The sequence below is a fragment of the Hemiscyllium ocellatum genome, chromosome X (assembly GCF_020745735.1).
Source record: "Hemiscyllium ocellatum isolate sHemOce1 chromosome X, sHemOce1.pat.X.cur, whole genome shotgun sequence".
NCBI lineage: Eukaryota > Metazoa > Chordata > Chondrichthyes > Orectolobiformes > Hemiscylliidae > Hemiscyllium > Hemiscyllium ocellatum.
Window position 1 is genome coordinate 2,310,179 of NC_083453.1, and position 24,172 is coordinate 2,334,350.

The following is a 24,172-nucleotide window of genomic DNA, read 5'->3' on the forward strand; positions in this document are numbered from 1 at the left end:
AGTGCAAACTGTGCACCCACCACGCTGTGTAACGAACCTACCTCTGACATCTCTCTGAAAACTTCCAACAATCACCTTAAAATTATGTCTCCTCATGACAGCGATGTCCATCCAGGAAAAAAGTCTCTGGTTATCCACTCTATCTACGCCTCTTACCGAATTGTACACCTCTATCAAATCACGTCTCATCCTTCTTCACTCCATTGAGAAAAGCCCTATCCTCCTCAATCGTTTTTCATAAGACATGCCCTCCAGTCCAGGCAGCATCCTGGTAAATTTCCAACGCACCCTCTCTCAAGCTTCACATCTGTAAAGAGGGTGTTTGACACCGGAACGATACTGGGAGCAACATCCTTGAAGGTCGGTTTGCTCGTGCAGTTGTGAGGAATGTAAACTTGTCTGGCAGGGGTATATTGACGAAATAGAGACACATCATGCACAGTAAAGGAAGCAAGTCAGAGAGAGTTCAGCTATCTTTAGTGTCAGGAGAGTAAGGCAAGGCTGGATGTTCTTCACTTTAACACGAGGTGTGTCATAGTTCAGACTGATGAATTAAATGTATAGATTGACCAATGAAATTATGATATTGTTGTCGTCAAATAAACATGGTTGAGGGAAGGGCATGACAGGCAATTAAACATTCCACGGCATAGAATCTTCAGGCGAGACAAGGAAGTGTCAAAAGGATGGTAGGGGTGTAGCACAATTAATGAAGGAGTCAATTACTGCAAGAAGGAGAGAAGATATCTTAGATGGGTCCTCAAACGAGGTTTTATGGATTGAACGTAGGAATATTAAGGGGCAGCTACTTTACTGGCAGTGTACTGTTAGCCCCCAAATAGTCAGCTGGAAGTTAAGGACGAAATATAGTGACATTTACACAGAGATGTGTGAGAATAATAATCGGGTATTCGTATAAGGGGATTTGAACTTTCGCAACAGAAATTGGGATAATCATTGCGTTAATGTAAGAGGGGGCAGATATCTTGAAATGCACTTCGGGGAGTTTTTTCGGATCAATACGCAGAAGACCCCACAAAGGACTGTGCAGTGCTGGGTCTGGGTCTGGGGAAAGAAGCTGGACAAGCATTTGATGTGACTATGGGGGAATATTTCAGCTATAGCGACCACAACGGTTCAAATTTATTCTGGTCAAGGAAAAAGATGATCTGCAAAAAATAGCTTTGGACTGGGGGAAATCAGAGTTTATTGAAATAAAGCAGAATGTGGCCGAAACTGAACGGTAACAGCTCCGTGTAAGTAAGCGACAGCAGAGCAGTTGGGGCATTCAAAAAGGATCTGGGGATATTACAGGCCCAACATGACCCTTGACGGGGAGATACAACAGCAGTACGTTCAGGAAACCCTGGATGTCTTGGACAATCGTGGACTGTATGAAGAAGAACAGAAAGGCTTTTAGCAAGTCCAAAGGGAGCAATTCAGATGCGGCCCAAGAGGAATATAGGAAGTGCAAGAGGGAATTTAAAAAAAAAACAACGAGAAGACCAAAAAGGGTCATGAGAAAGGAGTGGCGGACAGGATTAGGGAGAAAGCTAAGATATTTTCGAAATACAAGAAAGGGAAGAGATTAACCAGGGAAAGAGTACGGTTGGTGTGGGACCAAGGGGGCAACCTGTGTGTGAAACTGCAGGATATCGGAAGAGTGTTGAAAGAATACTTCTCTTCAGTCTGCACTCTGGAAAAGTCGATCGTTGGAACGGAATTCAGGAAAAGAGATTATGAGGAAGTTGCATAGTTTTACAGAGGAAATAGGGAGGTATTGTCGGATCTGTCAGTTTAAAAACAGACAAACCCTCTGGCCCAGATAAATTGCATCCCAGGCTGCTGTGGGGAGCGGAGGGAGGGGTGGGGAAGGTGAGGCATGAAATTGCAGGGGCTCTGACAAAAGTTTTTAACTCCTCTGTTGCCAAAGGGGAGGTGGCACAGGTCTCAAGGACGGCAGATGTGGTTTCCCATTTCAGGAGGGGTAGGAGAGATGAACCAGGAAATTATAGACTGGTCAGTCTCACATCTGTGGGAGAGAAGATGTTGGAGAACGTTCTGAAGGTTAGAAGGTTGTTTGAGTGACTGGAGGCTGATATCCAGCAGTGTACCTCAATGATCAGTACGAGGAGCCATCTAGTAGGTTATATACAGAAATGATATGGATGGAAATGTGGGGAGAATGTGAAGCACGTTTGCAGATGACACCAAGTTTGGTGTGGTGGTTGACAGTGAGTGAATTTGACAGAATGAATTCACTGACTGGGTGTCTGTTGAGTTGGGATGACTCGATCAGCCATGTTCAGTCACAGTGTGAGAGCAGGAAACTAGACCCACATTGATTCAGGCAACCTCAACAATTCCAGACATTTTTAATCAACCTGCACAGAGATGTGAGAAACACATGGGGAACAGGGGGAGCTTGCACCAAGGCCTGCCAGGGTATGGTAAAGAGATAAAGACATTCAAAGACTGGACACAAAGAAAACATTTAATTCAGAAAGACCACTCCCCTCTGCCCCCCCCCCCCCCACCCCAAGATAGTCAATTGTGCATTGTTTCTGCCGACAGAAATGTGAAACATTCACAAAAAAACCTGAAATAACAGTTTGGCAGGTCACTTCATTTCCTCTTCTGCTTTGGATACTTTAACCACAGGATATTTTAGTTTGTATTTTCATGCGAAGGTAATTCTACAAAAGTCTCTCATGTGTATTGTTTGTCTTTCTTCTGTGATTGAATGTACACGTGCGTTGATTATTTTGGGAAATACTTGAAGCTTTCAGATCAGTAATTACTCATCGATTATCCATTGTTGAAGGATAGATTTGTTACAGAAAACATTATTTCTGTTTACTTGCTGTAGTATTCTAAATTTTATTCTGGGAACTGGTTTCTTTATCTTAGATGGAGATCAGTAAAGTATTAACCATCTGTAAGTATTTCATATTTGAGGTGACTTGTGTATGAGTTTATGTTGATTCCCAGTGCAATGTTTCCATTATGTCTGGGACACTGTCCTGAATCCATTGTGGAAAATTGCCAGCGATCCCGTGCACATTCATTTTGTTTCCTGTGAGGCACTTTATCAAAAACCTTCTGATAATCCCAATACACCACATCCACTGCTTCATCACATCAACTCTGCCAGTAACATCTTCAGGAAAATATCACAGTTCCCTTCCCTTCGCAGTACTGTGCTGCTTCTGCTGAATCAGAGAATGGTTTTCTACTTATAAAATAATTGCTTGCTCTGTAATATATTAATCACCTTCCCAACCACTGAGGTCAGATTAACAGATCTGCCACTGCCATTTTTATTGTCCAACTTTTCGTAAACAATGATGTAGCCTTTCCATAATGCTAAAGAGCTGTCCGCATTGAGATATTGATATCATTCGAAATGTGATGATCAATGTACATGGTGAAAATCTTCATGTGATAATCACTCTCTATGTCCACATCTTTTTCACCTCTCTCAAGCAAAGGCTAATGGGTCCCCTCAATGTGTCAACTTTCAGCCTCGTGAATTTTTCCAAAATCAATTCTTTATAACATTGAATTTCTTTCATTTCCACACTTCACTGGATCATTGAATCGTGTTTGGTGTGGGGAGACTTCCTATTCTTTACCATTTCTCTCTTTCCCATTCCAAAAATATCTGTCTCTTCACGGAATTGACCCACACTAGTCTTTGTTCATCTGTTTTGCTGAACATTGTGCAATCATCAGCGAACTTCCACCCCTTTGATATGATCGTGGACGCAGTGTAAAATGGTTGAGCCGGAGGAAATCCTGCAGAGATGTTTTGGAGCTGAGTCACCCATTCCGCAAACAACTACAACCATCTTCCATTATCTTCCATCAGGCTCCGAACAGTGGAGAGGTTGCCCCTTGCTTCACATTGACTCCAGGTTTGTGGTAGCTCTTTTCCTACAAATTACCAACTCTCTCCTTAATGTCAAGGACAGTCACTCCTACCTGTTCTCCAGTGTTTGTAATTTGTAATAATAACAGGAAATCAAACCATGGTAATCTTACTTATGACGGGATCATGAAGATTTCCCTGTTAATATTTTCGTGACCTGAGTGATAGATGAGTGAGAAATCTGCTGTCTGGTAAGAATTAAGGCAGTTCGTAAAGCTAAGTGTACCTCCTGATCCAAGACTGTGTGAGGTTCAAACCCTTGAAGCTTCAGAATAGTGGGTATACAGTTAACAGAGAGCCATGGCAGAAATACATTGATTTGTAAATGTTTATGGAGAGGCCAGCCGAGTGGAATGTGCAGTTTATTATATGTGGGGAGTCCTGGACATTGTCAGTGTCGGAGATGACCACATGTGCAGGAGATGGTCCCAGCTGCAGAAGTTGGAGCTCTGTGTCTCGGAGCTTAAGCAGCAGTTGGAGACACGGTGGCACATCCACAAGGCTGATAGTGACATGGACAGCACTTTTAGAGAGGTGGTCACACTGCAGCTCAAGGGACAAGAGGGAAGAAGGGAATAGGTGACCACCATACAGTCCAGAAATAACAAGCAGGTTGTGCAGGAGTAACCTGGGGTCCCACTCACTAACCGGTATTCCATTTGGGAAGGTGATGTAGGTGCTGGTACTGCAGAGGAACGCAGTCAGAGTCAGGGGGAGGAATAAAGAAAGAAGATTCGTGATAGGAGATTCTTTAGTCAGGGGAGCAGACATCTGCACCCAAAGATGTGACTCCAGGATGGTGTGTTGCCTCCCTCGTGCCGGGGTCAGAGATGTCACTGACCCTGGCACATGGGTGCAGGGCATCCTCAAAGAATTGTGGGATTGGTTAGAGGGTGGGCAGTATATTGATCCCAATAATCTGGGCAAAGTGAGGAATGAGAGCATGCATCAAGATTTCAGGAATCTAGGCAGGAGATTAAAAGTCTGGACCTCAATTGTTGTAATTCATGGATGGTTACCAGTGCAACATACAAGTTAGTATAGAGATAGGAAAATTGGACAGATGAACACTTTGCTCATGACTTCATGCAAGAGGGAGAGTTTTAGATTCCTGGATCACTGGGACAATTTTTGGGAAAGGTGGGGTATGTGTAAAGTGGACGGTTAACACGTGAACCACACTGGGACCAACACCCTTGCAGGTAGGTTTGCCAGTTAGTTTGGGAGGAATTTAAATGAGTCTGGCAGGAGGAGGGGACACAGAATATTGATGAAATAGAGACACATCATGCTATAGAAAAGGGAGCAAGTCAGAGGGAGTTCAGCTATGTTTAGTGTCAAGAGAGTAAGGCAAGGCTGGATGGTCTTTAATATGAGGATTGCAATAGGTCAGATTGACGTGTCATTGGTGTGGATTGGCACATGGAAGTACGAATTTGCTACCATCACAGAAACATGGTTAAGGGAAGGGCTGGCTTGGCAACTCAACATTCCCGGGTACAGGATCTTAAGGCGAGACAGAAGAGTGTGTACAAAGGATGGTGGTGAAACACTATTAATGAAGGAGTCAATTACTGTAAGAAGGAGAGATGTAATGTTAGATGGGTCCTCAAACGAGGCTTTGTGTGTAGGACGTAGGAATGTTAAGGGGACGGCTACTTTACTTGGAGCGTACTATTAGCCACCAAACCGTCAACGGGAAATAGAGGAATAAAAATGTAAATGGTTTACACAGATGTGAAAGAATAATAAGGCACGGCTGGGCAGTGGGCTGAGGCGTAGAAGTGGAGAATATGCAACATCAGCCCGTACAGATAACAACTCAGTGCTGTTCGAAAGGGCACCGAGAGGATATTCCTCAGACAGCTCAGATTGTGGAACACCCTGTTATGGGGAAGGGTACGGGCTGTGGGGCTGATGTCGAGTTCGGGATGGACAGGGGTCAGAATTCTGTCTTCTTTCTTGCTCCAGAGGACGCTGTGACACTGATTGTTCCCCATTTATTCATGTTCATCCATCATTTTTGATGCAGTCATATCTGGTGTGACTTAAATGTGCTGTTTCATGGCATTCTTTTATTAATACTCTGTGTACCCTTTTCATCATCGCTAATATTAGACAGATTTGCTTCCTTTTCCTCCATTCATCCCGCTATCACTGATATCCATTCCCCTTCACATGCTGTGGCATTATCATTTTTTTTATTGATGCTGACATTGAATAATTCGCTTAAAAGGAAACATCAACACGTTTATGAAGTTTTCTCTGAACTTGGACAGTGTTGATACATAAATCAGTGTGTTTGTACAGCAGTTTAAATCCCGGAGCATATTGGCTACATATCGGAATACATATTCAGAATCTTTATCCAATAATGGATCTAAAGTATTAAAATATTTCAAAAGGTACCACATCCATAGAAGAATGAAGCTACTGGATATTGCGAAGAGTAAAATGATAGACTTTCTTCTGCTCTCCATCTCTGGGTCACATTGATTCTGCCCCTTGCTCTGATCCCTCAGTCTCTTACGGGCTCGACTGGCCACTAAAATGTACCTCACTGTCAGAGTGTTGATCAACAGAATTAAAGCAGATGGGAGCATTGGAGTTAACACTTTTTCAAACCTATTGAATGCTACCCGTACAGGATCATAATAATATGCTTCAGTATTGGTGCAGAACCACTCGACATTGTTAATGATTTGTTCAGCTTCATACCTGAAGTAGGTGGGGATGTTTTTGAAACAGAGCAGAATGCCTGTTGTTGCTAGAACCACTGTCGCAGTTTTCTTGGTGCAATATTTCATTTTCAACTTCTGGCAACAAATGGCAACAAATCGATCAAAGGTAAAAGTGACGGTGAACCAGACGGAACAATCGGTGGCAGCACGGCGCAGGGTATAGTGAACTCTGCAGACAGTCGTCATATCCAAGAAATTCAGAGGGAAATAATAATTATTGATCCGGTACAGTATGACCTCAAGGATAATGTACAGCAGATCCGCTGTCACCATGGCAACCAGGTAACAAGTGGTGCATGGGGAGATTCCGCATTTTCCACTGAATAAAACCACAAGTCCAAGTAAATTCACTGTAGGAGAGTGAAGGGAAAGGAGATTAAAATTACAGGAAAATCATTCACAGTTCCTGAGGACAGACCATTGAACAAAACAAATCAGCCATGACTTCAACAAATTTCCAAGGTGTACAGATCAGGGTAAAGATCAGGTTGAACAGGTATCAGTCAGAGGGGTGGATCAGACTGCTCACTGGAAGCAGGTCAGTGCTTTAATATTCCAGTGGGGAATTGTGTGTCTGAAGCTGGAGAAGTGCAACTTTGGAGTCGACCCTCTGCTCCACCGGCTGCAACGTATTTTATTTCCTTTTCTGTTTCAAAGTGCATCACCTGCCAAGAAATACTCACTACCCCGTTAGATTCACCCTCTGAGTTGAGTGTCTCTCCTTCACACGTCACATTTTGTGGTCTTACAACTTGTAGATCAGCCTTACTCACCATTACTGTCACTCCTCCCACAGTGCCCCCGCATTTTAATGAGCCAATCCTTTTTTGGGAATTTGTAATTACTGGAGCGGCAGGGTGGCTCAGTGGTTAGCACAACCACCTAACAGCACCAGAAATCCGTGTTCAATCCTAGCCTTGGGTGATTGTCTGTGTGGGGTTTGTGTGTTGTTCCCGCATCTGCATGGGTTTCCGCCCACAGTCCAAAGACATGCAGGTGAGGTGAATTGGCCATGCTAAATTGTCCACAGTATTCAGGGATGTGCAAGTTAATTGACTTGTTTGGGGTAGATAAAAGGCAGTGGATGGGTCAAGGTGGATTACTCTTCAGAGGTTCAGTGTGGGCTGTCGGGCCTGTTTCCACACTGTAGGGACTCCTAAAGAGAAAAAAAAATCAGGGTTATGTTTTCACTTTTATACATGTTTCAGAAATGAGCCAAGTGCTTATTTATATACATTGTACAAGAAATTGGGTAGATTTTCCTTTGCTCCTTCATATTTTTCAACTTCCAATTGAACTATGTCTCTGTGACGAGACCCCAGTTGATGTGAGGGTGGATGGGGGAGGAGAGCTCTGTAGATCTGTTCCCACTACTCCACATGTCGCCAAGTGAAATAAAACTGCACAATATTTCAACTTATCAATTTACATTTCACATAAAATGATCTGTCAAACAGGTTTCTTACCAAAAACAATTGTTTGTTTCCCATCAGGACAAAATATATTCCAGAAGTATGACATCATTGATTTACATGGAATTCTGGAAGGCAGGGGTGTAAATGATTATAGCAAATAAAAATACCAAAAGACAATCTCTTCTGCTTTCTCTCTCCCTAATTCTCCTTTCTCTCTCTGTCTCTTTGCGTTCCTGAAAGGAGCAGAGAACAAAGTAGGTTCTCGTGCAGACATGGAGAAATTCTAAAAGAACAGGCACAGTTTGACAAACAGATTATTTCTGAACACAAAATGAAAAGGAGTTGGATGTTGCACGACATTTGTTCTGTGTTTTGACTTTGTTTCCTGCCGCTCAACATGTATCTTTGTTTATGAAGTCTTGTACATACAGATTCTTCAGAAAATATAACGTTTTGATGTTCTTCCAGTCGCTCTTTCAAAATAAGGAATAGGTTTCATGCTGAAAATATGTTGTGGGATTTTTTTTTGTTTCTGAATCGGGAGAGATTAATTGCAGCAGCTTTCTCTCCACTTCAACTTATTATTTGCAGACTTACCCTCAACTCAACTATATCCTCCGACCCTTCCCTCCAATTCAATGTGCTCTTACCAGGCATTCTGCCAACTTAACATGTTTTAAAGACAGCTTCTCTGCTATTCAGCTTGTTCTCAACGGATTCCCTCCAAATGAATCCAATATAACAATAGCCTCTCCAAGACAGTCACTGTTCAAAACATATTGACTCATGCAAACTCAACAATTTCAGACACTTTTAATCAAGCTGCATGGAGATGTGAGATACACATAGGGAACAAGGAATTTTGTCCCCTTCAGTTCAGGGGCAGGGATAGTACCACTGCACCACAAGAGCCCTACTCTCAACAATCACAGACACTTACCAGGCAAACCGAGTATAGCTATTATAATGTAGAATATGTTCCTGATCACTTGGATTGGTCGATGCATTTTCCGAGTGAAGAGATCAATTACTTTGTGCTGTGTAATCTATCTGATTCAGAATGGGATAAAGCCCCTTATTTTATAACCTGAAGGAACTGACAGGGGAAACGGTGATTGTAAAATTATTCGAGTTGATTATTTTCTGGAGAATTCACAAACAAGGATTATGACAGCCGAGTTAACTCCCTGGTGTTAGAGATGTTTTGGACGGCTATGTAGCTCTCCTGAGAGCTCTCCTTATGCTCAAAGATATCACAAAGTACTCCCACCCAGCATTTTCATCATGGAATCCTGACAGAGTGGAAACAGGCCAGCATCTGGCCAAAAAGACCGCAGTGACCCTCTCAAGAGTGACCCACCCAGCCCCATTCACCAGCATTATCCCAGACTAATGCACCTAAGTTACACATCACTGAATCGCAAGGAAAATTGACTTAACCCTCACATCTTTGGAATGTGTGGGGTGGGGGGGGGGGCGGGGGGAACCAGAGCAAACCCAGACAGACACAGGGAGAATGTGCAAACACCACACACAGTGGCACGAGGCTGGAATTGAACTCGGGTCCCTGGTGCTTTGAGATAGCAATGCTAACTACTTAACCACCGTGCCACCCGAAATGATTGGGCCCTCCCCAGTGGGAGGTTTTGTCACAGGGTCTGTGCTGACTGGGTTAGCTCTCTGTAAGAGCAGCTCAGCTTGTCTCAATCAGCAACCCCACTTCAACCATCACTTAACTGTCTCACTCGGCTAGATCAGAACTAATGCGCCCAGTTCTCGTCGCCTTCTTGCAGAAAGGATAAAATTAAGCTGGAAAGGGTTCAGAAAAGATTTATCAGGATGTTCCCAGGAATGGAAGGTTTTAGTTTTAGGGTGAGGCTGGAGAGACTGGGACTGTTTTCACTGGAGTATAGGAGGTTAAGTGGTGACTTTATAAAGATTTATAAAATTATGAGGTGTATAAATGAGGTGAATGGAAGGTCTCTTTTCCCTCTGGTGGGGGATTTCCAGAATGGGGGCATATTTTAGGGTGAAAGGAGAAAACAGACATGAAGGTATTTTGTTTTACACACAGAGTGCTTTGTGTGTCGAATGAACACCCAGAGAACATGATGGATATGTGCACAGTTACAACATTTACGTAAATACATGAATGAGAAACGTTTGGAGGGATATGGGCCAAGGGCAGGCAGCTGGGACTAGTTTATTTTGGAGTTATGGTCATCATGGACTGGTTGGACTAAAGGGTCTGTTTCCGTGCTGTATGATTCTCTGACTCTGTGTCTTGGTGATTGAGTTGATTCGTCAATGTCCTTCAGATTCAATCTTTCTTACCCACACTCCAAGACCGTTCATTTCAAATTCTAACCACTGTTCTATGAAAGAAACTTTTTGCATCAGGACACTATTTCATTCATTGCCATTCAGTGTGTATCTGTGTCTTTGATGAACTTGTCCCCAACTCCTTTTGCACATTGTGGATCTTTCTCTGCTTCTGTTTCCTTTCTGAGTCTCTGCAACGCGCCATCTCTGGAAAGTGGGGTCTCTGTAACATTTCTCTCCCCGATACACTCTCTGAAGCCCTTTGATGAAACATGTTGCCCAGAATGTGACACAATCAGCAGGAATTACGCTTCCACTGGATGTGTCAAGGGTTGTGAATTTTCAGTTCTTCATCTCATACATTGAAGATTGCATTTTCTTCCTTCAGACTGAACTTGATAATTAAACCAATGGGGCATCTAACCTCTCCCCGAATTTTTGTTCATGCCTGTCGATTAGGGATCTTTTCCTTACCTTCCAGGAATATTCGATCCCATCCAAATTATCATATCGGCGCTGATATGGACCGTATTCACCAACTGTCATTTGTAACTTCATTGCACTTTCTCATCCCTCCCAGGTGGACAACATCCCAGAGTTCTGCAGGAGAGAGCGGAGGAGATTGGGGAGGCATTGTTGGTGATCTTCCAGGAATCACTGGAATATTGGGGGATCCCAGAGGACTGGAAAATAACTAGTGTGACACATCCCTTTAAGACGGGAGGGAGAGCACAGGAAACTAAGGGCTCGGTCGCCTGACCTTGATTATTGGTCAGATTTTAGAGTCCATTCTGACCCATAGTCCCAGACAAATGATACAGCACAGAAGAGGTCCATTGGGCCCATCTTGGTCATACTGACCCAAAGACACCCAGGTACCCTTTCTAATCCCATCTTCCACCATACATCCCATAGATGGCAGCTTACAGCACCTACAGTGCAGATTCAGGTACGTTTTAAAAGAGTTTGGGGTCTCTGCCTCCACTACTAAGTCAGACAGTGAACTGCATACAGCCACCACCCTCTGTGTAAAAAGGTTTTTCTTCACATCCCCTCCAATCCTTCTGCCACTTCGCTGAATCGATGAGCCCTAGGTTTTGAACTCTCTGCCAAGGTAAACAGTTCCTCCTGTCCACTCCATCGCAACTTTTGGACACGTGGATATTACGGGTGAGCTTGTGGAGTAATTGGAATTGCATGGTGAAATAGGGATGAGTCAGCAGGGCTTCATCAGGAGGAGGTCATGCTGGACAAACGTGTTTGAATCCTTTGAGGAAGTAATGAGCAAGTAAAGCAAAGGCGAGCTCATGAATGTGATTTATTTGGACTTCCAGAAGGCCTTTGACAAGGTGCTGCATAGGAGCCTTTAAAATAAGATGAAAGTCCATGGCATTAGGGCAAGGCAGTGGCATGGTTAGAGGATTGGTGGACTGGCAGATGGCAAAGAGTGGGGATAAAAGGGTCTTTTTCAGGATGGCAGCCAGTGACTGATGGATTTTCGTAGGGGTACATTAATGATCTGAATGAAGGAACCTGAGGACATTGTTACTCAGTTCGCAGATAACACAAGGGTAGGTGAAGGGACGGAGTGTTGAGGAAGTTGGGAGGCTGCAGAAGGACGTGGACAGATTAGGGGAGTGGGCACAGAAGTGGCAGATGGAATACAATGTGAAAAAGGGTGAGGTTATGCACTTAGTAGGAAGAATAGAGGCATGGAATATTTTCTAAATAGGGAAAGGTTTCAGAAATCTGAAGCACAGAGGGATTTGGGAGTGAGAGTCCCAGTTCTAGATTCTCTTCAGGTTAACGTGCAGGTTCAGTTGGCAGTTAGGAAGGCAAATGCAATGTTAGCATTCATTGTGAGAGGGGTAGAATACAAGAGCAGGGATGTACTGCTGAGGCTGTACAAGGCTCCTGTCGGACCGCATTTGGAATATTGTGAGCAGTGTTGAGTTCCATATCGAAGGAGAGAGTCCAGAGAAGATCTACAAGAATGATTTGGGGGATGAAGGGTTTGTCATAGAGTCAGAAAAATGTACAGCACAGAAACAGATTTGTCAGTCCAACCCTCCATGCGGACCAGATAGGTAATCGCAATCTAGTCCCATTTGCCAGCACTTGGCCCATATCCCTCCAAACCCTTCCTATTCATATAGCTATTCAGATGGCTTTTAAATGCTGCATTTGAACCAGACTCCATCACTTCCTCTGGCAGCTCATTCCACACACCCACCACCCTCTGTGTGAAAACGCTCTCCCATCGGTCCCTTTTATATCTTTCCCCTCTCACCCTAAACCTATGCCCTCTAGTTCTGGACTCCCCCAGCCCAGGGAAAAGACCGTGTCCATTTATCCTATCCATGCCCCTCATGATTTTATAAACCTCTATAAGCTTTGCCTCAGCCTCTGACCATTCAGCGTATAAGTCCTGCCCTGATTTGTACTCGATGGAGTTCAGAAGGATGAGGGGGGATTTGATCAAAACTTGCAGAATACCGAGAGGTCTGGATAGGATGGACAAGAAGATGATTCTTCCACTAGTAGGAGAGAATACAACTCGAGTGCACAACCTCAGAGTTAAGGGACGACCCTTTCGAACTGAGATGATGAGTAATATCTTCAGCCAGAAGGTGGGGAATCTGTGGGACCCATTGCTGCAGGAGGCCCGAGAAACCAAGTTATTGAGAATTACAGGATGCAGCTGGAATACCATTCAGACACGAGGCTTTGTTGGTCTGTATCAATTTGACTGCCTTTTATATTTTGACCATCGACGTGGTGCACATGGACTAATTTCAAACATGCGAGACTTTGGATGAAAGAGTGACTGGCTCTCCAACAATCTCAGTGAGTGAGGGGCGGGACTGGAGGACCAGGAATAGAGAGACTGGCCCTCCAACAATCTCAGTGAGGGAGGGGCTGAACTGAAGATGCAGGGCTCACAGACTTGTCCTCCAACAACCCGAGTCTCTGAGGGGCAAAACCGGAGGAGCAGGGATAGAGAGTTTGCTACTCCTCCAATCTCAGTGAGGGCAGAGTTAAGGACCAAGGAAGAGAGACTGTGATTCTCCAACAATCTCAGTGTGAGGGATGAATCTGAAGAAGCAGTGGCAGAGATGCAATTTCTTCAAGAATCTGAGTGTTTGACGGTGCTAATGGAGTGGCAGGGACAGAAAGACTGGTCCTCCATCAATCTGTGAATGAGGGGCGGAACTGGAGGACCAAGAGAGAGAGACTGGTCCCCAAAAAATCTCAGTGAGTGAGGGGCAGGACTGGAGGAGCAGGGATAAAGAGACAGGTCCCCAAACAATCTCAGGGACTGAGGGGAGGAGCAGGGATAGAGAGACTGATCCTCCAAGAATCTCAGCGACTGAGGGGTGGAACTGGAGGAGCAGGGAGAGAGAGACTGATCCTCCAACAATCTCAGTGAGTGAGCGGTGGGACTGGAGGAGCAGGGGAGAGAGAGACTGGATCTCTAACAATCTCAGTGAGTGAGGGGCGGGACTGGAGGAGAAACGATTGAGAGACTGGGCCTCCAACAATCTCAGTGAGTGAAGGTCGGTACTGGAGGAGCAGGGATAGAGGAAGAGGATGAGAGAGAGCGAGAGAGAGCATGGATAGAGAGACTAGTCCCGAAACAATCTCAGTGAATGAGGGACGGAACTGGAGTACCAGGGAGAGAGAGACTGGTCCCCCAACAATCTCACTAAGTGAGGGGCGGAAGTGGAGGACCAGGGGAGAGAGAGAGAGAGAGAGAGACTGGCTCCAACAATTTCAGTGAGTGAGAGGTGGAACCGGAGGAACAGGGATAGAGAAACTGGTCCTCCAACAATCTCAGTGAGTGAGGGGTGGAACTGGAGGAGCAGGGATAGAGAGACTGGTCCGCAAACAATCTCAGTGAGTGAGGGGTGGGACTGGAGGACCGAACGGGGAAACATCACATCTTCAACGATCCGAGTTTTGATGTTTCACGTTTGTGGGACGACAGTGATTGGCAGGCAATGAAACACTGGCCACTTTTGTCGGTTACAAATGTTAGTGATAGTCTACCTTCCGTTGGGTAAGGAGCAATGTGTTTTAGTCCCATCTGTTCCCGCCTTAACTTGTTGATTCAAAAGGGAAAGGCATGAAAAATGATCTTTCTTGTCTGTTCGAACATCGAGACCCACACAGCAGTCTGGAATAAGCACTGGGCGCAGTTAGAAGTTTTAGGATAAGACTTAAAACGATTCCGCATGGGAGTGGGATGCGTGAGACAGGGATTTGCAGAGTGTGATTGTGGATTCAGTCCCGGAGGGCAGGGAGAGAGTGTGAGACAGGGATTTAGAGAGAGTGATATTGGATGCAGTCCCAGGACAGGGAGAGGGTGTGGGACAGGGATTTTACAGAGCGTGGTTCTGTACTGAGTCCCAGGCGAAGGAGAGGGTGTGGGCGCGGAGATTTACAGAGTATGATTTTGGATTCAATCCCAGGAGGCAGGAGAAGGTGTTGTCAGACCGTGATGTGCTTTCAGGAATGGCAAATGCAACTGGAATTGTGTGTTCTGAATTTTTTTCCTGTGTTTATTCAAGGCTTTGGTGATCCCATTTTTCTAGGGGCTTTGGGGCTTTGAAGCAGTGCATTTCCTGCCATCTAATTTGCATCATATATCTCACCATTGTTTGGCAATCACTGGCTTCATCAAGACTTTAGTGTTACCATGCTTTGCATATTTACATCCGATTGGACGGTGAAAGATGTTTCAGACATCACTGTGACTGCAAGTGTTCTCATGAACTGTGGCAAGAACTGTAACCAGTTCCAGAGTGTAAGAAAGCATTGCAACATAGATAGGAGGGAGAAATTACTGTGTGGGTGCGCCTCCATGCGTGTGGACAAGTCTTCTACCGATTGTCCACCATGGAGAGAGATAAGGAAGTCCGTGCCACAGAGAAACCATGGAAATGTGCGGACTGTCGGAAAGGAATCAATTACTAATTCCTACTGGAAGCCCATTGGCGCAGTCACACCGGGGAGAGGCCCTTTACCTGCTCCAAATGTGGGAAAGGATTCATTGATTCACCCCAGCTGCTGACTCACCAGCGAGGACACACTGAGGGGAGGCCATTCAGCTGCACTTATTGTGGAAAGGTGTTCAGGCATTTCCATGACCTGACTGGACACCAATGAGTTCACACTGGAGAAAGGCCATTTATTTGCTAGGTGAGGGGGGAGGGATTCACTCAGTTATCACACCTGCTGACTCACCAGCGGGTTCACACTGAGGAGAGACTATTCCGCTGCACTCACTGTGGAAATGGATTCAGGCACTCGGGCACCCTAAAAGGGCATCAGCGTGTTCACACTGGCGAGAAGCCATTTATCTGCTCTCTTTGTGGGAAGGGATTGGCTCATTCTTCGGGCCTGCGAAGACTTCAGCATGTGCACACTGGAGATAGACCATTCCTCTGCTCAGTGTGTGGAGGAAGATTCACTGATTCATCCACCCTGGTGAAGCACCGACCAATTCACGCTGGGAGAGACCATTCACCTGCTCCCTGCGTGGCAAGTGATCCATTGCTTCATCCATCTCCTGATACACTATGAAATTCGCACTGAAGAAAGACCACTGCACTCTCAGGAAAAATGGTTCAGACGTGCATCCATGTTCATTGTACACCTCCAAACTTACACTGGAGAGAGGCCATTCACATGCTCAGTGTGGGAAAGGATTTAATAATTCATTCCAACTGCTGAGATGACATCAGTTCATGAGTGACTGCAGGGATATGTTTCTGGTATTAACTCACTTAAACACATTGTGATGTCAGGTGTGCTACTGACGTTAAGATAATTTGTTCTTGGGTTTGGAGTTTGAACTAGTGGTATGTGGTTTTGGTCTGTTTGAACCCATCACCTCTCAACCAAAACACAAGAGGGGACAGTTCGTGAAGTGATAATGGGAGTTTTATTTGCTTTGTGAGAGGTTTACAGAGCAACATTTGAAAAACATTGTTCTCAACCAAAGGCAAACTAATGAATTGATTTTTTTTTTGTTTCGATTATTTGAAAAACTGGGATCAGAAAGCGTTTGGTTTCAATTCATAGAAGACCTGGTTGAAGTGAAACCAATTTCTCCAGGAGAAAGGACAGTTAGAAAATAGGTTCTCTCAGTGTATAGACTTTAATTTGAAAGGTTCAGACCAGAAGTGTTTAGTTAGAGCCTTGAAGGGGTATTTGAAGCTGAGAAAGTTGAAGCTCAGTTGTGTAAATAATCAAGAAAATGTCGAGAAACTCGCAAGACTAGGAATTAAAAGAAATAGTTAAGTCCAAGGTGTAATGTGGTCGAGGAGGGAGCTCTCTAGTATCTGAGTACTGTAAAGTGATGTTGTGGAAAAAATGGAATGTTATTCTACTGTGTTTTGAAATTATATAAACGGTGTTATATGTAAAAAGCTTAGTTTGTTCTATTGAACTTTAATTTCTTTTGCGTAATAAACTTCTTGTTTTAAAACTCTAGCATGGTGTGCTTACATTTCAGTGAATAGTCATGTTGTTAAATAAAAAAAGAAATTCTATCAAGCCAGGTTTCTTTCTGGCATCTGACTTGTCCCGTAATACCATCAGGTAGGATCATAACAGAAGTCAATAAGGACATTCCCTTTGCAAGATTAGAAGATCTATAAGAAAGGCCCAATAATGTTTCAAATTCTGAAGAAATAATATTGAATATTAGAAGGAATAACTTCTTGTCAGTACTATCTAGGTCCGTTATGTTTGACAAGGACACGTCTCTTGCATAAACACTGAAACTTGATAGAGTGGGGAATCTTTTGACTCATATGCAGACCAGCTGTCTCGAGTAGAAGTGCAACAGAATGTCCCAGAAAGCCAGAAAATGACTTCATGGACCTCTGATTACCTTGAATATATGACCCTTGCTGCTGTCTATTCTCTGCTTCCTGTTAGCCATTTAATCTTCTGTGCATGCCAATATGTTACCATTAATACCATGAACTTTTATTTATAACCTTTATGTGCCACCTTATCAACTGCCTTCTGAAAATCTAAATGCTATTTAAGTACTTTTATCTACATCACTAGTTATTTCTTCAAAGAACTAGAATAAATTAGTTAGACATGATTTTTTTGTTGACGCAGCCATCCTGGCTCTGCCTGATTACCTTGAACTTATATTAGTTCCCTGTTATACGTCTTTAATAACAGCTTTTAGCAATTTCCCTATTACATATATTAAGCAAAATGTCCAGTGTTTCCCGCTTTCTGTCTCCCTTTTTTGAAGAAATGAGTGATATTTGCTATTTTCCAATCTAAAGTAACCTTCCCTGAATCTGATCCACTTTGACAAATTAAAACCAAAACATCAACCAGTTTCGTTTTTTAAGACTCTAGGAGGGAATATGAGGACTTGTGAACTCAATTCCAACCATTGACTCAAGTAATACTTCCTGGTAAGTGTCACTTTCTTGAGTTCCTCCTTCCCTATCAATTTCTAATTTACAGCTAATTCCAGGATGTTACTTGTAATCTCTCGAGCGAAGAATGACACAAAATATCAGTTTCATTTGTTTTCCATCTCTTTATCCTCTGTTGCTAATTATTAAGCAGCAAGTGATGGATAGGAGCCAAGCAATGCCACAACCAACAGACCTAAGGTCCGCAGTCCATCATTCTGGCTTGGAAATGTATCACTGTTCCAAGTATCATTGGGATAAGTCCCTCCCGAACCGCATTGTGGGTCTACCTGCAGCACATGTGGTCTGTAGTGGTTCAACAAGCACCTTCTTAAGGGCGATTAGAGACCAGCAATATACGTTGGGTCTAGACAGTGATGCCTATGTCCTACGAATAAAAAAAAGTCCCCAGATTCACTTTCTATCAGACAAACGCTTAGTTTGTGAACTATTTTCTGGCTATCTGAGAACAGCATTCCCTGCATGCTTTAATATTTTTGGGCTAACTTGCTCTTGCATTCTACTTTTTTGCCTCCTCAATACTTTCAGAATTCTTTGCTTCTTTTCATATTCTTTCAAATCTTCTGACATAGATTGAAGGTGAGAGGCGAAAGATTTAAAAGGGACAACTCTTTTCATGCAGCGGGTGGTGTGTGTCTGGAATGAGCTGCCAGAGGAAGTCGTGGAGGCTGGTACAATGACAACATTTAAGAGACATCTGGATAGGTATATGAATAGGAAGGGGTTAGAAGGATATGGGCCAAGTGCTGGTAAAATGAGACTAGAGTAAATTAGAGTATCTGGTTGGCATGGACAAGTTAGACTGAAGAGTCTGTTTCCGGGCTGTACAGCTCTATGACCCTATGACCTACGACCACCTTTCACAACTATATTTTCTTTAAGTTTGACCTTTATTTTTGTTAACCACAGATGGTGAATTCCAAATGTATTTGTTGCAATGTATCCATTCTGTGCTTTCTGAAACATCTTTTAAATGTTTGCTAATGCATCTCCATTGACATATCACTTAACTTCAATTGCTAGTCCACTTTGGCTTGTTCTGCTCTTGTGCTCTCATAATTGCCCTTGTTTAAATTCAACATAGTCATATTCAACCAAACTTCTCTCCCTTAAACTGTAGGTAAAAATCAATTTTATTCTGGTCACTACTGCCCAGAGATACTTTCATTATGAGCTCAATAATTGCCCCTACCTCGTTGGTCAAAACCAGATTTGAGTAGACCTGCTCTCAAGTTGGTACCAGAAGGTGCTGTTCTCAGAAATTGTCCTGAAAACATTCAATTAATTCCTCAAATAGACATTTTCCCATTTGAGTTTTCAGGTAAGTTAAAATCCCATTTTATCTGTTTCTGCCAAGGGGACTGATTGCAATGTGTGTTTGTGATTGGTGAGAGGGACTGAATACAATGTGTGTGCATTAGTGGAGCAGAATTGATTACAATGTCTGTGTGCCATTAGGGGAAGATGTTGCACGCATGTGTTTCTTGTCATAATCCCAATTGATGTTATGACTGGTCACATTGAATCGCGCTGAAATCTGGCCTGGTTGATCATACTTTCCTTTACATCTCCAGCTAAATACTTCTACAAACTTCAAATACAAACCCCAAAAGCATGTTTTTTCTCTAATCTATGGACAATATCACTGACCAAACAAAGAAAGTAATCTGTGAGCTTCTGACCTCAATGCCTAATGCGCAACACTGGTTTCTTTATTCAGCCGTAAACTCTTCCAATGTGAACAAGTTAGCATTAGCCTCACAGAACTGCGTCTGGAAGAATCCTTTTAAAAGCAGTTACTCAAGGTGACAGGAATCCTATGGGTTAATCATTAAATTCTGTCAGGCAGACAGAAAAGCCACATGACAAATTCCAATATTTAAAAATAAATGATCTTCAAACATAAATAAAACACACTGTACATCGCAGTGTAAATACTGAGGAAGACAGATAGATTACAATGCGTGTGCAATAGGGGAAATGTATGGAATACAATGTGTGCGTGTAGTGGGGTAAAATGACATATTATAATGTGTGTTTATGTCATGGAAAAATGGGCTGATTACAAGATGTGTCTGTTTAGGGAGGGAGAGAAAGATATTTGTGTGTGTGTGCGTGTGTGCGCGTGTGGAAATGGACAGATTACAATGTGTATGTCATAGAGTACTATAGCACGGAGACACTCTTCGTCCCAAACTGGTCCATGTCGACCAAAATGTCTATCCGCGCAAACTCTATTTCCCTGCACTTCGCCCATATCCTTCAAATCCTTTCCTATCCATGTATTTGTCCAGATGCTTTTTAAATGTTCTTAATATACCCACCTCAACCACTTCCGCTGACAGCTCATTCCATTTGTGTACCACCCTCTGTGTAAGAAAGTTGACCCTGAGATTCCCTTTTATTCTTCCCCCTCTAACCTTAAACTGATGCCCTCTAGTCCTCGACCTCCAATCCTGGGAAAAAGACTGAGTGCATCCACCCTATCCATGCCTCTCATGATCTTATACACCTCTATAAGTTCCCCCCTCACTCTCCTCCACTGTAAAGAAAAATGTCCTAGCTTGTTCAACCTCTCCCTATACCTCAGACACTCGCAGCATCCTGGTTAATGTCTTCTGCACTGTTTCCAGTTTAATAACATCTTTCCTAATGTAAGGTGACCAAAATTGCACACCACACTCCATGTGCAGCCTCACCAACGTCCTGTACAACTTCAATATAACTTCCCAACTTCTCTACTCAATGCCCTGACTGGTGAAGACCAAAAGCCTTCTTTCCTGCCTGTCTACCAGGGACTCCACTTTCAGAGAACCGTGCACCAGAACTCCAAGGTCCCTCTGTTCCATTACACTCCGTAAGGCCCTATCATTCATCATGAAACCCCCGATTTGATTTGACTTTCCAAAATGCAAGACCTCACACTTATCTACATTAAACTCCATTTGCCATTTAGTGTCATCTGCAAACTTAGTAATCAGGCCTTGTACATTCTTATCCAAATCATTCATACAGATAACAAACCGAATGGGCCTAGCACCAACACACGAGGCACTCCACTAGTCACAGGCCTTCAGTCCAACAAGCATCCTTCCACTATTACCCGCTGCTCTCTACCATCAAAACTATTGCATCTCCAATTTGCCACCTCTCTCTGTATTCCATGCTATCTTGCCTCTATTCCTGAGATGCTGCCTAACCTGCTGTGCTTTAACCCGCAACACATTTTCAGCTGTGATCTCCAGCATCTGCAGACCTCATTTTTTACTTCCAGAGTAGCCAACCATGTGGGACATTATCAGAGGCCTTACTGAAATCCATGTAGACTACACCGACCACCCTGCCCTCATCAACATTCCTGGTCACTCCATCAAAAACTCTTAACAAATTTGTGAGGTATGATCTCCTATGCATAAAGCCATGCTGACTGCTCCTAATCAAGCCCTCTCTTTCCAAATGCATGAATATCTTTTTCCTCAGAATCTTCTCAAGTAACTCACCTACCACAGATGTTAGGCTTTCAGGTTCCCAGGATTTGTCTTTGCAGCCCTCCTTGAACAAGGGCACAACATTCACTACCCTCCAGTCTTCCAGGACCTCACCGATGGCTAACGATGATGTAAAAATATCAGCCAGGGCCCTGCAATGTCTTCTTTAGCCTCTTGCAGGATTCTTGAATGTTTCTGGTCAGGAACTGGAGATTTACCCATCTTCGTACATTCTAATATGTCTAACACCTCCTCTACTGTGCCCAAAATATGGCCACTAAGTTTCCCAAGTCTTCATGTCTTTTCCACGGGAAACACAGAGGAGAAAAATTCATTGAGGACCTCACCCATCTCCTGTAGTTACACACATTCATATCCACTTTGGTCCTATTCTCTCTCAAGCTATTCTTTTTCCTTTAATGTACTTAAAGAATGTCTAATCTTCTCAGCCAAAGCTATCTTATGCCACCTTTTCACCTTCCTGATTTCCTTATTCACGTGTGTATGTGTAGTGAGGGAGATGGTTAGATTACAATGTATGTGCGTCTGTGTGGAAAAGAGAGAGACTTCAATGGGTGTGTTTGTAGAGGGAGAAACAGGTTGATTACAAGTTGTGTGCGCGTGTGTGTTGTGATGGAGAGAGACAGATTACAATGTATGTGTGTGTCGTGTGGAAGAGGGAGAAATTATAATGTGTGTGTCTGTACAGGGGGAGGTAGACAGATTACAATGTGTGTGTCTGTAGAGGGAGAGACGGATACATTAAAATGTGTGTGTCTGTAGAGGGAGAGATGGACAGATTACAATGTGTGTGTCTGCAGAGAGGGAGACGGACAGATTACAATGTATGTGTCTGTAGAAGGGGAGAAAGACAGATGTCAATGTGTGTGTCTGTAGAGGGGAAGACAGACAGATTACAATGTGTGTGCCTGTAAAGGGGGAGATGGACAGATTACAATGTGTGTGACTGTCATGGGGGAGGCCGGCAGATTACAATGTGTGTGCCTTTACAGGGGGAGACGGATAGATTACAAAATGTGTGTCTGCAGAGGGGGAGATGGACAGATTACAATGTGTGTGTCTGTAGAGGGGGAGACGGACAGATTACAATGTGTGTGTCTGTAGAGGGGGAGACGAACAGATTACATGTGTGTGTCTGTAGAGGGGGAGACGGACAGATTGCAATGTGTGTGCCTGCAGAAGGGGAGTCGGACAGATTACAATATGTGTATCTGCAGAGGGAGAGACGGACAGATTACAATATGTGTGTCTGTAGAGGGGGAGACGGACAGATTACAATGTGTGTGCCTGCAGAAGGGGAGTCGGACAGATTACAATATGTGTGTCTGCAGAGGGAGAGACGGACAGATTACAATGTGTGTGTCTGCAGAGGGAGAGACGAACAGATTATAATGTGTGTGTCTGTAGAGGGGTAGATGGACAGATTACAATGTGTTTGTGAGAGATGTGGGGGATATGAATAGAGTACCATACGTGTGTTTCATGGGGGAGTGTCGGATTAGAATGTGTGTGTGCAGTTAGGAGGAGGCCTGATTACAATCTGTCTGCATACAGCTGGAGAGGGGCAGATTCCATTGTGTATGTGTGTGGGGTAGAGGGCGAGATTATAACGTGTGCATAATGGGGAGAGGGAGTGATTGCAACATCTGTGGGGGAGTCCAACTAATTACAACGTTAGTATTATGGGGGCAGATGGACTGATTACAATGGTGTGTTTTCATTGGGTAGAGGGACTGATTGCAATGTGTGTGTGTAAAATAGTAAAGTAGGATTGATAACCGTGTGTGCGTGTGTGTGTGTGTTTGTATATGTAGTTGGAGGAAGGGGAGGTCGTAGATTCGTTCACCGAGTCGATGTGTTTTCCTGCAGACGTTTCGTCACCTCGCTAGGTGACATTGTGGGTGCGCCTGGTGAAGCATTGGTGGTCTATCCTGCCTGGTATTTATGTGTCCCTGTTTTATTTGGTACTTACGTTTCTGTCATCTGTGTGGTTTGTATATGGAGTTCAGTTCAATATGTTTTTTGATTGAGTTCCGGTTGGAGTGCCAGGCTTCAAGTAGTTCTCTCTCGTGTCTGTGTTTTTCCTATGCCAGGATGGTTACATTGTCCCAGTTGAATTTGTGTCTTTTACTGTCTATTTGGGTGGAAATAAGAGAGTACAAGTCGTGTCTGGAGTAACGAGCTGATGATCATGCACTAGTATTGGGGGAAGTTGTTGAGTGCAAGGTTTTTCTTGTTATAATCCCAGCTGAGCTTACCAATGGACACATCAGATCTCAGACTTAAAACTGGCCCGTTCAATTCTATGTTCTTTTACTAATCAAGCACCAGCTAAGACTTCCAAAAACTTCAAACATGAAACAAAACATGTGTTTTCTTTTTCTATACCATGAACTACACCACTTACCATCCAATATAAAATAATCTCTGAGTTTCTGACCTCAATGCCTCATGCACCACGCTGGTTTCTTGATTCAGTCGTAAACTCTCACAATGTAAACAAGTTACCATTAGCCTCATAGAACTGAGTCTGGAAGATTTGTTTTAAAAGCAATTACCCAAGGTGATAGAAATCCTATGGGTTAATTATTAAATTCTGTCAGGCAGACAGAAAAGCCACATGCCAAAATCCAATATTTAAAATAAATGATCTTTAAACATGAATAAAACACACATCGCAGTGTGTATGATGAGGGAGCTGGACAGATAACAATGTCTGTGTGTAGAGAGGGAGATGGGCAGATTACAATGTGTGATTGTAGAGAGAGAGATGGACAGA